A 14953-nucleotide genomic window follows, 5' to 3' on the forward strand; every position below is an offset into this window, starting at 1 on the left:
GGTGGATTTAAAGGACGAGATCAACAGCAATACTGTAATAGTAGGGAATTTCAATACCCCACTAACATCACTAGATAGATCCTCAAGAAAGAAAATTAACAAAGAAACAACAGCCTTAAAGGACATACAAGATAAACACGATTTAATAGATATCTTCAGAACCTTTCACTCTAAAGCAGCAGAATATACATTCTTTTCAAGTGCTCATGGTACATTCTCTAGGATAGACCACATGTTAGGGCATAAAAGCGGTCTCAACAAATTTAAGAAGATTGAAGAAATCATAGGGAGCACTTTCTCTAATCACAATGGCATGAAACTAGAAAGCAACCATAACAGAAAAAGTGAAAAATACTCAAACACTTGGAAAATAAATAGCATGTTATTAAATAATGAATGGGTTAACAATGAGATCAAAGAAGAAATTTAAAAATTCCTAGAAATGAACGATAATGAGTATACATCAACTCAAAATTTATGGGACACAGCAAAGGCAGTCCTGAGAGGGAAGTGCATAGCATTGCAGGCATACCTCAAGAAGCTAGATAAAGCTCAAATTAACAACTTGACCCTGAATCTTGAAGAACTAGAGAAAGAACAGCAAGTAAAGGCCTGAGGTAGTAGAAGGAAGGAAATAATAAAGAGCAGAGCAGAAATAAATGACATAGAGGCTAAAGAAACAATACAGAGGATCAATGAAACCAGGAGCTGGTTCTTTGAAAAGGTAAAAAAGACTGATGAACCTTTAACCAGAATCATCAAGAATAATAGAGAGAGGACTCAAATAAATAAAATTAGAAATTAAAGTGGAGAAATAACAACTGACAGAACAAAAATACAAAATATTGTAAGAAAATACTATGAAGAACTGTACACCAAAGAACTAGACAACCTAGATGAAATGGACAAATTCCTTGAAACATATAATCTTCCAAAAATCAATCTGGAAGAATCAGAAAACATAAACAGACCGATTACAACAAATGAGATTGAAAGAGTTATCAAAAAACTCCCAAAAAAGAAAAGTCCTGGGCCTGATGGCTTCACAAGTGAATTCTACCAAATATTCAAAGAAGAAGTAACTTCTATCCTTCCCAAGCTATTTCAAAAAATTCAAGAGGAAGAAAGACTTCCAAGCTCCTTTTATGAGGCGAATATAATTCTGATTTCAAAACCAGGCAAAGACAATAAAAAGAAAGAAAATTATAGGTCAATTTCCCTGATGAATTAAGATGCTAAAATCCTCAACAAAATATTAGCAAATCGGATTCAGAAATATATGGAAAAAATCATACACCATGATCAAGTGAGATGTATTCTTGGGAGGCAAGGCTGGTACAATATTCAAAAATCAATCAATGTGATTCATCACATAAACAAAAGGAACAACAAAAACCACATGATAATTTCAATAGATGCAGAAAAAACATTTGAGAAAATCCAGAACCCATCCATGATCAAAACTCTCTCACAAAAAAAGAAAACTACAGACCAATATCTCTAATGAATACAGATGCTAAAATACTAAACAAAATACTAGCCAATCGAATACAACAACATGTTAAAAAAAATAATACATCACGATCAAGTGGGATTCATCCTAGAATCTCAAGGATGGTTCAACATACGTAAAACGGTTAACGTAATACACCATATCAACAAAACAAAGAACAAAAACCACACGATCTTATCAATAAATGCAGAAAAGGCATTCGATAAAATACAACATAATTTTATGTGGAAGCCTTTCAACAAAATGGGTATAGAAGGAAAATATCTCAACATGATAAAGGCCATATATGATAAACCATCAGCTAACATCATATTAATTGGCACAAAACTGAAGGCTTTCCCCCTTAAATCAAGAACAAGACAGGGTTGTCCACTCTCTCCACTCTTATTTAATGTGGTACTAGAGGTTCTAGCCAGAGCAATCAGACAAGACAAAGAAATAAAAGGCATCCATATCGGAAAAGAAGAAGTAAATGTATCACTTTTTGCAGATGATATGATCCCATACATCGAAAACCCCAAAGAATCCACAAAAAGACTACTAGAAAAAGTAAGCCAATACAGTAAGGTCGCAGGATACAAAATTAACATACAGAAGTCAATAGCCTTTCTATATGCCAACAATGAAACAACTGAGAACGAACTCAAAAGAATAATCCCCTTCACAATTGCAACAAAAAATAAATAAAATACTTAGGAATAAACATAACAAAGAATGTAAAGGACTTATATAATGAAAACTACAAACCATTGTTAAGGGAAATCGAAAAAGATACAATGAGATGGAAGAATATTCCCTGTTCTTGGATAGGAAGAATATAATCAAGACCGCCATATTACCCAAAGCAATATACAAATTTAATGCAATTCCCATCAAAATTTCAATGACATTTTTTAAAGAAATAGAACAAAAAATCATCAGATTTATATGGAACTATAAAAAACTCCGAATAGCCAAAGCAATCCTAAAGAAAAAGAATGAAGCTGGGGACATTACAATACCTGACTTCAAACTATATTATAGAGCCACGACAAGCAAAACAGCATGGTATTGGCAGAAAAATAGACACTCAGACCAATGGAACAGAATAGAAAGTCCAGAAATAAAACCACATATATATGGTCAAATAATTTTTGATAAAGGGGCCAACAACACACAATGGAGAAAAGAAAGCCTCTGCAACAAATGGTGTTGGAAAAACTGAAAAGCCACATGCAATAGAATGAAACTCGACTACAGTTTGTCCCCTTATACTAAACTTAATTCAAAATGGATCAAAGACCTAAATATAAGACCTGAAACAATAAAGTACATAGAAAAAGACATAGGTTCTAAACTCATGGACCTTGGTTTGAAAGAGCATTTTATGAATTTGACTCCAAAGTCAAGGGAAGTGAAGGCAAAAATAAATGAATGGGACTACATCAGACTAAGAAGTTTTTGCTCAGCAAGAGAAACTGACAACAAAATAAAGAGACAGTCAAATAAATGGGAAATGATATTTTCAAACAACAGCTCAGATAGGGCCTAATATCCAAAATATACAAAGAACTCATAAAACTCAACAACAAAAAAATGGGAAGAGGACATGAACAGACACTTCTCCCAGGAAGAAATACAAATGGCCAACAGATATATGAAAAGATGCTCATCTTCATTAGGTATTAGAGAAATGCAAATCAAAACTGCAATGAGATACCACCTCACACCTGTTAGATTAGCTATTATTAACAAGACAGGTAATAGCAAATGTTGGAGTGGCTGTGGAGAAAAAGGAACCCTCATTCACTGTTGGTGGGAATGTAAAGTAGTACAACCATTATGGAAGAAAGTATGGTGGTTCCTCAAAAACCTGAAAATAGAACTACCTTAAGACCCAGCAATCCCTCTACTGGGTATATACCCCCAAAACTCAGAAACATTGATACGTAAAGACACATGCAGCCCCATGTTCATTGCAGCATTGTTCACAGCGGCCAAGACATGGAAACAACCAAAAAGCCCTTCAATAGAAGACTGGATAAAGAAGATGTGGCACATATACACTATGGAATCCTACTCAGCCATAAGAAATGATGACATCGGATCATTTAAAACAAAATGGTGGGATCTTGATAACATTATACAGAGTGAAATAAGTAAATCAGAAAAAACCAAGAACTGCATGATTCCATACGTAGTACGTAGGTGGGACTTAAAAACAAGACTAAGAGACATTGACAAGAGTGTGGTGGTTACGGGGGGGAGAGGGGAAGGGGAAGGGGGAGGGGCACAAAAAACTAGATAGAAGGTGACAGAGGACAATCTGACTTTGGGTGATGGGTATGCAACATAATTGATTGACAAGATATCCTGGACATGTTTTCTTTGAACATATGTACCCTAATTTATTGATGTCACCCTAATAAAATTAATAAAAAAAAACCTCTCAGCCAAGTGGGAATACAGAGAACATACCTCAATATGATAAAGGCCATCTATGACAAACCCACAGCCAACATCATACTCAATGGGAAAAAATTAAAAGCAATCCCCTTAAGATCAGGAACAAGGCATAGGTGCCCCCTATTACCACTCTTATTCAACATAGTTCTGGAAGTCCTACCACAGCAATCAGACAAGAAAATAAATAAATGGCATCCAAATTGGAAAAGAAGAAGTGAAACTATCATTCTTTGCAGATGATATGATACTGTATATAGAAAACCCTAAAGTCTCAGTCAAAAAACTACTAGACCTGATAAATGAATTCAGCAAGGTGGCAGGATATAAAATTAATACTCAGAAATCAAATGCATTTTTATACACTAACAATGAACTGTCAGAAAAATAAATTAAGGAAGCAATCCTCTTTACCATTGCAACCAAAAAAATAAAGTACCTAGGAATAAATTTAACCAGGGAGATTAAAGACTTGCACTTGGAAAATTATAAAACATTGATAAAAGAAATCAGGGAAGATACAAACAAGTAGAAGCATATACCATGATCATGGTTAGGAAGAATAAACATCATTAAAATGTCCATATTACCCAAAGCAATTTATAAATTCAATGCAATACCGATTAAAATACCAATTACTTACTTCAACGATATAGAACACATTCCAAAAATTTATATGGAACCAAAAGAGAACACGAATAGCCTTAGCAATCTTGAAAAGGAAGAATAAAGTGGGAGGTATCACACTTCCGGATATCAAGTTATACTACAAGGCCATTGTACTCAAAACAGCGACGTACTGGCATAAGAACAGGCATATAGATCCATGGAACAGAACTGAGAACCCAGAAATAAACCCACACTTTTATGGACAATTGATATTTGACAAAGGAAGTACAAGCATACTTTGGAGTAAAGACAGCCTCTTCAACAAATGGTGTTGGAAAAATTGGACAGCTACCTGCAAAAAATGAAACTAGACCACCAATTTACACCATTCACAAAAATAAACTAAAAATGGATAAAAGACTTAAATGTAAGCTGTGAAACCATAAGCATCTTAGAAGAAAACATAGGCAGTAAGCTCTCTGACATCTCTCGCAGCAATATATTTGTCAATTTATCTCCAAGGGCAAGTGAAATAAAAGACAAGATAAACAAATGGGACTATATCAAACTAAAAAGCTTCTGCACAGCTAAAGATAGTAAGAACAGAATAAAAAGACAAACTACACAATGGGTGAATATATTTGACAATAGGTCTGATATGTGGTTAGTAACCAAAATTTATAAAGAACTTGTAAAACTCAACGCCAGGAAGGTAAACAGTCCAATAAGAAAATGGGCAAAAGAAATAAATAGACACTTCTCCAAAGAGGACATACAGATGGCCAATAGGCAGATGAAAAAATGTTCAACATCACTAATCATTAGAGAAATGCAAATTTAAACCACAGTAAGATATCACCTCACACCAGTCAGAGTGGTGGTCATTAACAAAACAGCACATTATAAGTGATGGCCAGGATGTGGAGAAAAGGGAACCCTCCTGCAGACTGGTGCAGCCACTATGGAAAACAGTATGGAGATTCCTCAAAAAATTAAAAATCGAACTGCCTTTTGACCCAGCTATACCAATTTTAGGAATATATCCCAAGAACACCATAGCACTTTTTGAAAAGAAGAAGAAATGCACCCCATGTTTATGGCAGCATTGTTCACAGTAGCGAAGATCTGGAAACAGCCCAAGTGTCCGTCAGTAGATGAGTGGATTCAAAAGCTTTGGTACATATATACTATGGAATACTACTCAGCCATAAGAAATGATGACATCAGATCATTTACAACAACATGGATGGATCTTGATAATACTATACTGAGAGAAATAAGTAAATCAGAAAAATCTAAGAACTATATGATTCCATACAGAGGTGGGACATAAAAATGAGTCTCAGAGACATGGACAAGAGTGTGGGAGTTACAGGGTGGAGGGTAGGAGAGAGAGGGTGTTGGGGGGAGGGGAGGGGCACAAAGAAAACCAGTTAGAAGGTGACTGAAGACAACTGGACTTTGGGTCATGAGAATGCAGCAAAATCAAATGTCAAAATAACCTAGAGATGTTTTCTCTGAACATATGTACCCTGATTTATCAATGTCACCCCATTAAAATTAATTAAAAAAGAAAAAAGAACTACAGACCAGTACAGCATCTCTAATAAATACAGGTGCAAAAACCCTAAACAAAATACTAGGAAATCTAATAAAACAATACATTAAAAAATACGTCACGATCAAGTGGGATTCATTCCAGGAGCACAAGGCCAGTTCAAAATACATAAATCAATCAACATGATACACCACATCAACAAAATAAAAAACAAAAATCATATGATCCTATCAATAGATGTAGAGTGGCATTTGATCAGATATAACATCTTTTTTTGTTTAAAACACTCAATAAAATGGGTATAGATGGAATGTACCTCAACATTTAATAAAGGCTATATACAACAAACCATCAGCCAATGTCATAGTAAATGGTGAAAAACTGAAAGTTTTTCCTCTAAAATCAGAAGTAAGTCAAGGCCACCTACTCTCTCTACTTTTATTTAACATAGTTCTGGAAGTTTTAGTCAGAGCAATCTGGCAAGAGAAGGAAATAAAAGGCATCCATATAGAGAAAAAAAGAAGTAAAAGTATCACTTTTTGCAGATGACATGATTCTGTATATAGAAAACCCCAAAGACTACACCAAGAAACTATTAAAAACAATATACCAATACAGTAAAGTTGCAGGATACAAAATCAATATACAAAAGTCTACAGCTGAAATTTATGCACACTCTTATTGATCAATGTTACCCCATTAAACTTAATTTTCTAAATAAAAAGTAATAAAAAATAAAAAAGATAGGCTAAGCATTGGTGAAGTAAGTCCCCAATTTCAGCAGCTTAGCATAACAAAGTTTAATTTTGAGCTCACACAATATCAGATGTATGTCATCAACTCTCTCTTTCACTCTAGGAGTCAGGTCCTAGGTTTCCCCTATCTTTGATATCATCATTTTAACATCTGGCTTTTAGTATCATCAAGTCAAGACAAAAAAATAATAATAAACCTCATAGATCAAACACTGGCTCTAAATTCCACATCCTGGAAAAGGTATGCACCACTTAAGTTTACATTACATTATCTAGAACTAGTCACACAGCCCCACATGAATGAAAGGTGGCTGGGGAGTGCAGGCAGCACCTGAAATACTTGGCGAGTTCGACTGACTATCTCAGAGATCATGGAGAAAATAACTGTTTTTGAACAATTTGGAGAAGTACAAGGGTCACTGAAAGAATTTCTGTGAGATTCAATGTCTCATTATGAATTATTGTTGTTATCACAAATGTAGACTATAACGAGATCTATTTAAAACACTATCTAAAATAAAAACCCACTGATCTGATAGAATCTAACCTGAAGGAGAAGCAGAAAGAACAAGCCTTAGGACACAAGCATACATTAATTAGGAGCCAAATGTGGAGATGAGGAGAGTGGCACTGTAAAGGAATTGAGAACTGGCTCAAGACTAAGGCAAGTCCTCAGATATCCAGAAAGGCTCTGGTACTCACATAAGAAAAGAGCCCTCCTCACCCTGGATACCTCATATGGTCACATAGGCTGCACCCTTCACAAATTTAGTAGCTACACACTCACCATCTGTACAGGATCCCTGCTTCTCACCTCCTGGGAACAGTATCAGGAGTTGACAAGGTTAGCCAGGAGCAGCCTCACTGAGGGGCAGAGTAACTAGTAGCAGTTAAGACCCCAGAATAGAAGTAGAGGTCCATCCATCTGTGCCCTAAAACTTTCTCCCTCTGAAGGATCTGCTCCCTGTGCTTATTACTCTCTGTTTGACAACTTCTCAAGAATATTCTTTTCATAAATGTCAACCTTACTTGCCTGGATTCAGGTAAACAATTAGGTAACAAAGGAAAGGTCAGTCAATAATTAGACCAAAAAAGCCAAAGGCATCTAGTGCCTAGTGGTGGTAATGGTAGTTGTCTTTCCAGATAGAGATTATGAGAGACCTGATGGGGCTAAGGGAATAAGTGAAGTGAAGCCCTGGAGCTAGGAAATTGGGATGAACAGGATTCCTCTCTGTCACAATTGTTCCATTAACAAGTAGGAATTATTATCACCTCATATTTCAGTGAGATAACTAAGATCCAGAGGCAATGACACATGCCTAAGTAGCTGCTGATGATTTTCAATATAGATCTTCAGCTTTGTAATCAAATGTCCTGTTAGCACACTATGCTAGAAAAACTTGAGAGTTAAGGGAACATTCTTCCTATGCCTGCCCTTCCACGCTAAGAGAGGGAGATAGTATTTGAAGATGCTATATATTAAAGGGCAGGTTTATGCAGACTTTGGGGGTGAGGGAAAACTGTGGCCTTTTCAAATCATAACTACCCCAAAAAATGAAGAGAAACCCTGCAAGCTCAGAATCAAAACTCCAGCAACTATTCTCTCAATAACATTTGGTTAAAATTAGTGTGACATACAGTACTGCATGCGATAAATAAAGGTGGGTTGATGTCTTCACTGTTGAAAATTTTTCTGATTGGCTTGGGGCTAGGCAATAAAGATTTCCTATTCTCACAATATCTTTTCTTGAAGAAAAATTTTTAAGAAGGGGGTTCAGAGGGTATATAAGAATGTCTATCAAGTAGAAAAAGTGCTTGAAGGAGTTAAATCAAAAACACTGAGGCCTGACCTGTGGTGGTTCAGTGGATAAAGCTTCGATCTGGAATATTGAGGTTGCCGTTTCGAAACCCTGCCCTGGTCTGGTCAAGGCACATATGGGAGTTGAAGCTTCCTGCTTCTCCCCCCTTTCTCACTCTCTCCTCTGTAAAATGAATAAAAATAAATAAATAAACAAACAAACAAACACTTGAAATTCCTCTTAGAAGATATTATAGACAGATGTTTTCAGCTTTGGTGCAGAAAACCACAAAAAGTCTGGTACTCCTATATGGCCACACCTAACAGGCAGCCATTGTGTCAGTTTTTGTATGAACAGCTCTAATAACAAGTCAGAATTTCATGCTCTTAAAATATAGTACAATGTGTGTTTAGCTTTGTTTGTTACAAATATAAACTCCTGCAGGAATTTAACTGCAATCCCAGTGAGTAAGTACACATGGTCAAGCATGAAGAGTGTCTTACTGACACAGAATTATTTGTTTTATATATTTTTCCTTAGAGTGAAAGTTTGTGGGGAAAGGGTAATCAAAAGGAAGCCTCTCTACAAAAATTCACTTTTATTCTGCTTACTCTTAAAAGGCCTCATATAAGCACATTTCTCTAGCCTTAGAACTCAGCTGTAACTAGAATTTTAGACCCACGGAGAAGACTTGCCTCTTTCATGGCCCATGAGATGAGCAAAATATACTTATAAGAAGACAGCCTTCTAAGCATGACAACTGGGAAGAGCTTCTACATATCCAGTTGCTGTAAATAATACAATTTTTAACAAATGCATTTTATTAATAGGGAATGAAACAGAAAACATATTTATTAAATTATATTTCATGAAAAAATTGAACAAAAGGCATTCTAAAAACCAGAGCCTAACTCCTATCCTCTTGTTCTGATATCTCCTGCTGTGTCTCAATTGGGATCTCATTATCTCTAACCTGGACCATTATCATTGTTTTCTTTGTCTCTGATTTTCCACACTTTCACTATGATGTCTCTAGGAGTAAGAAATAAAAATAAGTTATGTAAGATTCATTGGGATTCTGAAATTGGTGGATTCAAATTTTCAGCTATCATTTTCTTTCCTATTTCTCTCACATTTCCTTCTGGAACGTCAGTTAAATGTATGTTAGATCTTCGCACTCTATTCCTTATTTCACTTTTCTACTTTTTTCTATATAATTTGTTTCTTTAAGCAAAATTGTGGACAATGTCTTGTGACCTATCGTTCAATTCAATAACTCTCTCTTAAATTATCAATTTTCATTGTTATTTTTTAGTTCTAGTTCTCTATTTGTTCCTTTTCAAATTAGCTGTATCACATTTTCTGTTCCCTGAAGGTATTTACAAGCTTTTTTGAAATATTGTAAATCATAGTTATTATAGTCTGTCTCGTAATTCTGATATATGAAATTTTTGTAAATTTGTTTTTATCATCTATTTTTTTCTGCTGTCTTTAACTCACAATATATTGTTCTTGTATGTCTAGCCATTTTAACTATATACTGACATATTATTGAAAAATTTTTGTAAGAATGATTTCAGGCCTAGAATGACAGTACCTTCTTGTACAGAGCACAATTATTTGCTTCTGACAAATGCCTGGTGACACTACCTATCCAAGGCCACTTTAATCCAAGTTTAGGGATTCAGGATCCTGGAACCACCCAGATTATGAGTGTCTAAGCTACAAGTCCATGCAAAGGGTGGTAACTTCTGGTTCACCATTCTCCTGAAGGGGTAACTACTCAGGGTCTCATCTTAAAGTGGCAGGAAAGCTTATCAAATTTCTCACCTGTTTGGGCCTTCGGCTTCAACCTGTGTCCCCTTTGTTCATGAGGCCACCAAAAACAGAGCTCAGTTTCACAACTCTCTTCTGATTTATAAAATATCCTCAGGGCAAAAGTGGCTAGATTTCTCTATTTGTGTTCTTGCCTTCTAGATTTTATCCCCATTATTTTTTTCAGCTTTATTAAGATATTATTGACATATAATATATTAGGTTTAAGGTGTACAACATGATGATTTTATACATATATGTTTTGTGAAATAAATACTTCAATAAAGTAAGTTAACATCTCCATCCCTTCATGTAATTACCTTTTGTGCATGTGTGTCAATAACTTTTAAGATCTACTCTCTTAACAACTTCCAATTATATAATACCTTATAATTACTTAAAGTCATCATCTTGCACATTAGATCCCTAAAACTTATTAATTCTATAGCTGAAAGTTTATAGCCTTTGACTAACATCTCCTGATTCCCACCGCCCCTCACAGCCCCTGGCAACCAGCATTCTACTATTACTTTTAATTCAATATTTTAGATTACACATGTAAGTAAGAACATACAATATAAGTCTTTCTCTGCCTGACTCAATGCATTTAGAGTAATAATCTCAAGATCCCCATGTTCTTGCAAATAACAAGGTTTTCTTAATTTTTATGGTCAAATAATATTCCATTATATATATAGTATATACAGGGTGGGGCAAAGTAGATTTACAGTTGTGAGTATGTGGAAGAGTTTATTCTTGTATTATTATTTATTAATTATTACATTATTTTCCATAAAATAACTATAAACCTACTTTTACTCCACCTTGTATGTAATGTCATCTTTATCTATTCATCCATTAATGAACACTTAGGTTTTTCTATCTCTTGATTTTCTAAATAGTGCTGCAATTAAAATGGAAGCACAGATATTTCTTTGAGATTTTGTTTTAATTTCCTTCACATATATACTCCAAATTGGGATTTCTGGATTATATAGTAGTTCTATTTTTTATATTTTGAGGAAGCTCTACACTGTTCTCAGTAGTGGCTGTACCAATGTGCACTCTCAACAAGTGTACAATGGTTCCCTTTTCTCCACAGTCTCATCAACATTTGTTTTTCTTGTAATTTTGATAATAGCCATTCTAACCGGTATGAGGAGATATCTCCCTGTGGTTTTGATTTGCAGTTCCCTAACGATTAGTAATGTGGACTATCTTTTCATGTACCTGTTGGTCATTTATGTTTTCTTTGGAAAAATATCTATTCAGTTCTTCTGCACATTTTAAAATCAGATTATTGATAGTTTTGGTATTGAATTGTATGGGTTCCTTACATATTTTGTATATTAAGCCCTTATCAGATGTGAGGTTTGCAAATATTTTCACTCACTATGTAAATTGGTTTTTCATTATGTTGATTGTTTCTTTTGCTGTGCAAAAGCTTTTGAGATTGATGTAGTTCTATTTTTTAATTTTTGTTTTTTGTTGCTTATAATTTTGGTGTCATATAACAAATGGTTGCCAATATTAAGGAGCTTTTCCCATATGCTTTCTTCCAATATTTTTACAGTTTCAGGTTTCATTTTTAAGTGAACATATGGGAGTTGAAGCTTCCTGCTTCTGCCTCCTTTCTCTCTCTCCCTCTCTCATCTGTAAAAATAAATAAATAAATAAATAAATAAAGACATATTTTTTAAGTTAATTTTTGCACTTGGTATAAGATGAGGTCCAATTTCATTTGCTGCATGTGGTTATTCAGTTTTCCCAACAGCATGTATTAAAGAGACTATCTTTTATCCACTGAGTCTTCTTGGCTCCCTTGTCAAGTTTTACTTGACTGTATGTGCTTGAGTTTTTTCCTTGGGGGTCTAAATTTTGTTTTACTTGTCTATGTGTCTATTTTTTATCCAAGTACCATACTCTTTTGGTTACTATAGCTTTATAGTACTATAGCTTTAAGTTTAAAATGAGGAATTGTGATGCCTCCAGCTTTGTCTTTTCTGAGGATTGTTTTGGCTATTTGGGGTTCTTTAGTGGTTTTGTATGAATTTTAGGATCATATGTTCTAGTTCTGCAGAAAGAATTTCTTTGGAATTTTGATAGGGATTTTGTTGAATCTATAGATTAGTCTCATTCTTTTTAGTTTTTTATGAAGATAATTTCTTTCTATATTTCATCTAGTTTATTTACCTGTCCTCATTGGGACAGTTAGTCCAAATCACTTAGGCTGTCATTACCAGAATCAGAGGTATATGATACCCTCTTACTTGTTCTCATTGCCTTCAACCTCATTTCCAGTTCCTCCTTTCCAAAGTAACCAGGAATTTTTCCAAGGCACCACTCTGATTAAGTCATCCCCTGCACAAACACTTCAAATGCTTATGGCTGACTCAAATAAAAAATCAAATTCTTTAGTTTGGACTATTTAGTATAAAACTATCTTTCTTGCTTTGTTTATTTATTGTACTTGGTATATGTGGTGTTCAATAGGCCAGGTTCTGCCTAATCTCTTGCCTCTAACCTCTCTTACTTCTTGTTTAACTCCAAACTTATCCTACACTCTAACCAAACTAGAACATTCACTGTCATGTGGTAGACTCGGGTCCAGAACACAGATGGGCTAACTTCTAGGTCAATGCTCTTTCCCCTACACCATGACACCATATTCAGCGTTAAGTCAATTCCATTTGGATATTTATGAATATGTTAATAAATTACTAGACAAAAGTTTAACATGTACATTTTTACATTTTGTTTTTGTCATTGCTTTTTGGGCTATTTTTCTTGCAAAGGCCTTCTGGAAGTGAATTCATAATGATCATCAACTTTTTAGCAATCTCCGTAGTCACAAGGGCACCTAAAAATAAAACTTCAAGCATCGGGGTTTTGCTTTGTTTTTTTTCCCCCTGACAAATGAGGGACAGATTGCCTCTGGAATTTGATTCCAGGGTGCTGAGAACATCCTGCATCTAAATAAATCTACTCCCACCTGCTGGCGGTTCCCTGAATTCCTGGTCAAAGCTAAATCACACTAAAAAAAATAATGTTCAAAAAATAATAATAATAATAATGTTTGGGAAAAGGCAAACCTGGAAACTGGGATTCTAGATTAGAACTCTACAGTTTTGTGACCTTTTTGTATGTGGTTGATCTATTTTCCTTCTCTGGGCCTCAGTTTTCTCATATTATAATCTTGATCTTTGGACAAAATGATCTGGAACGGCTCTTCCACTTTTATGAAGTCCTTCTACTTTCATTGTCTCTACAAAGATTCTTAAGTGACCAGGGACAATGGGGACAGAACTAATAGCAGTAAAAGGGGATTGATTTATTCGCTCCTGTATATGATAGAAAGTGATATATAAGTCCTACTACATTTTTTTCCCTGTACCCTTGTGGGAAGGAGAGCATTTGCTGTAATGGCAAAAGAAAAAAGGGAAACAAAAATGTGAAGGTTTTCTGATCATTAAAAGAAGGCAGAGAACTATGAGACTTTTTAAGTTTGATTCTAAAGTGGTTAAGAAAGCAGAGATAAAGAGTAAAACCCTCAACCAATCAGGCAACTGAAGCTCTGCTAGGCACAAGCAATCCCAACTCATTTGCCAAATATTGAGGGAAAGAGGAAGAGGGCTGTATTTCTGTGTGAATGTTCTAATTGATCAAGAGTGAACTTGAAATTTATTTTTATTGCAATCCTCCTCAATGACATGCCTCAGGAGGCTCAAAACTGGTAAACATGACAGAGGTCTATTTCTTGATTGCCTGACTGGTGGGCTCTTGGGGGAGGGCTTCCTTCTGAACTTGCTTTGTCATGGATTTGAGATGAGGATAGAGGGGATTAGGTAAGAATTTCCCTAATCCTCTGAGATCCTTCTGTTTCATAGGACAGTATTCAAGGTAGTGAAAAGAATGAGTCCTCTAGGAAAAATTCCAGGCTTTTCCACATAATAGGGCCAGAATTTAGGAGTTTTAGCATGCTCTGCTTTCCAGGGTCTAACTCCCTTGAACATTTGAAACACTGACTTTTGCCTTCTTTCCCCTTCCCCTGTCAGCCATGGACTCTCACTTCAACTCTGCGTGCCCTGGCTATGGGACAGAGTCACAACTAAGGGTGATCCCAGTTAGTAAACCCTTCCAATTCCGAGCTTTGTCCCAAAGACCCAAACTTGGGGTCAAGAGTACTCTAGGAAGTTGAAGTCTTCAAGAAACTCTTGGGCTCCTGGAACCCAATTTTCATCCTTATGAAGGGGCACTCCTGCTATGGCCAGAGCTTTATCATAAAACCCATTAGTGATCACCGTCCATTCCACACAAAGGCTAGGTAAGCACTGGGGTTGCTGGATGGTCATGGCTTTGGGAATGAGCAAGTCAGCTACTTCCTGATCCTCCTATGTATCCAGCTCTTTTCAGAATGTTTATTCAGCCAAGGCAGTCAAATCACATTTCCTTCACCACTCAC

This window comes from Saccopteryx bilineata, chromosome X (assembly GCF_036850765.1).
Source record: "Saccopteryx bilineata isolate mSacBil1 chromosome X, mSacBil1_pri_phased_curated, whole genome shotgun sequence".
In the NCBI taxonomy this organism is placed as follows: Eukaryota; Metazoa; Chordata; class Mammalia; order Chiroptera; family Emballonuridae; genus Saccopteryx; species Saccopteryx bilineata.